This window comes from Physeter macrocephalus, chromosome 6, assembly GCF_002837175.3.
Source record: "Physeter macrocephalus isolate SW-GA chromosome 6, ASM283717v5, whole genome shotgun sequence".
Taxonomy (NCBI): Eukaryota; Metazoa; Chordata; class Mammalia; order Artiodactyla; family Physeteridae; genus Physeter; species Physeter macrocephalus.
The window spans coordinates 45,689,567-45,694,206 of NC_041219.1; the positions used below are offsets into that span (position 1 = coordinate 45,689,567).

Consider the following 4,640-nt stretch of genomic DNA (forward strand, 5'->3'; position numbering starts at 1 on the left):
TTTTGCTCTGTATCCTTTCACTATATAATAAAACTTAGCTGTGAGTATGACTACATACTGAATACTATGAGTCCTTCTTGTGAATCATTGATCCTGGAGGTGGTCTTGGGGGTTTGAAAATCAATTAATGTAATACATCACATCCATAGAATAAAGGACAAAAACCATATGATCATCTCAACACATGCAGAAAAAAGCATCTGACAAAATCCAACACAGTTTCAAAATAAAAATAGTTAGCAAACTAAGAATAGAAGGGAATTTCTGCAGCCTAATAAAGGGAATATATGAAAAAACCCATAATTAAAATCAAACTTAATGGTGAAAGACTGAATAATATCCCCATAAGATCAAGAACAAGACAAGGATGTCCACTGACATCACTTCTATTTAACATTGTTTTGGAGGTTCTAGCTAGGGTAATCAGGCAAGAAAAAGAAAGAAAAGTCATCCAGGTACTCGCTTCAGCAGCACATATACTAAAATTGGAACGATACAGAGAAGATTAGTATGGCCCCTGCGCAAGGATGACACACAAATTCGTGAAACGTTCCATATATTTTTTTTTGGCCATGCCCTCGGCAGTGAAAGCATGGAATCCTAACCACTGGATCGCCAGGGAGTTCCCAAAGTATTCCATATTTTTAATTATTAGAGAAATGCAAATCAAAACTACAACGAGGTACCACCTCACACTGGTCAGAATGGCCATCATTTAAAAAAATTTACAAATAACAAATGCTGGAGAGGGTGTGGAAAAAAGGGAACCCTCCTACATTGTTAGTGGGAACGTAAATTGGTGCAGCCACTGTGGAAAACAGTATGGAGGTTCCGCAAAAAACTAAAAATAGAGTTGCCATATAATCCAGCAATCCCACTCCTGGGCATGTATCCAGAGAAAACTCTACTTCAAAAAGATATGTGCACCCCTATGTTCATAGCAGCACTATTCACAATAGCCAAGACATGGAAACAACCTAAATGTCCATTGACAGATGAATGGATAAAGAAGATATGGTACATACATACAATGGAATACTACTCAACCATAAAAAAAGGAAATAATGCCATTTGCAGCCACACAGATGGACCTAGAGATTATGATACTAAGCAAAGTAAGTCAAAAAGAGAAAGACAAATACCACATAATATCACTTATATGTGGAATCTAAAATATGACACAAATGAACTTATCTATGAAACAGAAACATATTCACAGACATTGAGAACAGACTTATGGTTGCCAAAGTGGGGGGTTGGGGTAGGGGGAGGGATGGACTGGGAATTTGGGATTAGCAGATGCAAACTATTATATATAGAATAGATAAACAACAAGGTCCTACTGTATAGCACAGGGAACTATATTCAATATTTTGTGATAAACCATAATGGAAAAGAATATGAAAAAGAATATATATATGTATAACTGAATCACTTTGCTGTACAGCAGAAATTAACACAACATTGTAAATCAACTATACGTCATAAAATAAATAAATAAAAAGTCATCCAGATTAGAATGGAATAAGTAAAACAATCTCTATTTACAAATGACATGATCTTGTCTACAGAAAATTCTAAAGAACTCACTAAAAAAAACCCAAAACTATTAGAACTAATAAATGAGCTCAACAAGGTTGCAAGATACAAGAAGAATATATGAAAGTCAATTGTATTTCTATACACTAGCAATGAACATTCCAAAAATGAAATTAAGAAAACAATTCAAGTTAAAATAGTAACAAAAAGAATAAAATACTTAGCTGTAGCTTTAAAAAAAGATGTGTAAGGGCTTCCCTGGTGGCGCAGTGGTTGAGCGTCTGCCTGCCGATGCAGGAGATATGGGTTCATGCCCGGTCTGGGAGATCCCACATGCCGCGGAGCGGCTGGACCTGTGAGCCATGGCCACTGAGCCTGCGCGTCCGGAGCCTGTGCTCTGCAACAGGAGAGGCCACAATAGTGAGAGGGCCACATACTGAAAATAAATAAATAAATAAATAAATAAATAAATAAAGATGTGTAAGACTTGTACAATGGAAATAACAAAACATTGTTGAAGGAATTAGATCAGATGTAAATAAATGTAAAGACATATTCACAGATCAGAAGACTTAACATTTTAAGATTGACTGATTAATTTACAGATTCAATACGATCTCCACCAAGATCACAGCTGGCTTTTTAAAGTGAAATTAGTAAGCTGATCTTAATATTTAAATGAAAATGCAAGGGACCCAGAATAGATAAAACAATATTGAAAAAGAAGAAAACAGTTGGAGGATTCAAACTTTCTGATTTTAAAACTTGAGAGAGTACTGGCATAAGCAAAGGCATATAGATCATTGGGCAAGAATTGACAGTTCAGAAATAAACTGTACATTTATGGTTAATTGATTTTCAACAAGGGTGTCAAGACAATTCATGAGGGAAAGAATAATCTTTTTAAGAAATTCTGCTGCGATAACTGAAATGCACAAGCAAAATAATGAAGCTGGCCGTCTACCTCACACCATACACAAAAATTAACTCAAAATGGATCATAAACCTAAATGTAAGAGCTAAAAACTATAAAATCCCTCAGAAGAAAACATAGGACTAAATCTCCATGACCTTGGGTTAGGAAACAGTTTCTTAGATATAACACCTAAAGCACAACACCCAAAAGAAAATAAATAAATTGGACCTCATCAAAAATTAAAAACCCTTGGGAGTTCCTTGGCGGTCCAGTGGTTAAGACTCTGCGCTTTCACTGCAGGGGGCACGGGTTTGATCCCTGGTGGGGGAGCTAAGATCCTGCATGCTGCGTGATGTGGCCAAAAATAAATAAATAAATAAATAAATAAAATAAAATTAAAAGCCTTAAAATAACTGTAAGTGGAGTATAACCTTTAAAATTTTGAATCACTATGTTCTACATCTGAAACTTATATAATATTTTACAACAACTATACATCAAAAAAAAAGTAAAAACTTTTGTGTCTCAAAGGACACTACAAAGAAAGTGAAAAGATATTCCACAGAATGGAAGAAAATATTTGCAAGTCATGTATCCAGAATATGTAAAGAACTTTTACAACCCAATAATAAATGAACAGATAACTCAGCTTTAAAGTGAGCAAAGGATTTGGACAGATATTTGTTTAAAGAAGATGTACAAATCAACAATAAACACATGAAAACATTTTCAACATCATTAGTCATCAGGGAAATGCAAATCAAAACCACAATAAGATACTACTTCATGCCCATTAGGTTGGCTATAATCAAAAATAGACAATAACGAGTGTTGGTGAGGATGTGGAGAAGTTGGAATCCTCATACATTGACGGTAGGAGTGTAAAATAGTGCAGCTCTGTGGAAAACAGTTTAGTGGTTCCTCAAAAAGTTAAACATATGGGGCTTCCCTGGTGGCGCAGTGGTTGAGAGTCCGCCTGCCGATTCAGGGGACACAGGTTCGTGCCCCGGTCCGGGAAGATCCCACATGCCGCGGAGTGGCTAGGCCCGTGAGCCATGGCCGCTGAGCCTGCGCGTCCGGAGCCTGTGCTCCGCAACGGGAGAGGCCACAACAGTAAGAGGCCCGCGTACCGCAAAAAAAAAAAAAAAAAAGTTAAACATAGGGTTGCCATATGACCCTGCAATTCCACTCCTAGGTATATATCCAAGAGAAATGAAAATATCAATCAACAGAAAAACTTGCACATGAATATTCACAGAAGCTTTATTCATAATAACTAAAAGTGGAAACAACATGAATGTCCACCAGTGGATGAATGGATAAAGAAAATGTGGTATACCCATACGGTGGAATATTATTTGGCTATTAAAAAGAATGAGGTACTGATACATACTACAACATGGATGAAACTTTTTTTTTTAATTTATTTTTGGCTGCACTGGGTCTTTGCTGCTGCGCGCGGGCTCTCTCTAGTTGTGGTGAGCGGGGGCTACTCTCCGTTGCGGTGTGTGGGTCTGTCATTGCGTAGCCTCTCTTGTTGCAGAGCAAGGGGCTCTAGGCACGTGGGCTTCAGTAGTTGCAGCACGTGGGCTCAGTAGTTGTGGCTCATGGGCTTAGATGCTCCGCGGCATGTGGAATTTTCCCGGACTAGGGCTCGAACCCCCTGCTTGGCAGGTGGATTCTTAACCACTGCTCTACGAGGGAAGCCCTGGATGAAACTTGAAAGCATAAAACATCACCACTGTAGAGAATGGACTCAAGGACACGGGGAGGGCTAAGGGTAAGCTGGGACGAAGTGAGACAGTGGCATTGACATATATATACTACCAAATGTAAAATAGATAGCTAGTGGGAAGCAGTCACATAGCACAGGGAGATCACCTCGGTGATTTGTGACCACCTAGAGGAGTAGGATAGAGAGGGTGGGAGGGAGACGCAAGAGGGACGAGATATGGGGATATAAGTATACGTATAGCTGATTCACTTTGTTATACAGCAGAAACTAACACAAATGTAAAGCAATTATACTCCAGTATAGGTGTTAAAAAGAAAACCATACCACTACAGTCACAAAAGGTCATGTATTGTATGATCCTGTTTTTGTTTTTTTTTTTGGCGGTGCCAAATGGCTTGCAGGATCTTAGTTCCCTGACCAGGGATTGAACCCAGGCCCTCAGCAATGAAA

At 38.3% G+C, this 4,640-nt stretch overlaps 1 non-coding gene across 1 annotated transcript; it reads left to right on the top strand.

Annotated features, from left to right (window-relative positions):
* Nucleotides 1-455: 455 nt before the first annotated feature.
* On the top strand, nt 456-562 carry LOC112065917 (U6 spliceosomal RNA). The gene has a single exon (XR_002892313.1). It is a non-coding gene; the product is annotated as a U6 spliceosomal RNA (small nuclear RNA).
* Nucleotides 563-4,640: the final 4,078 nt, after the last annotated feature.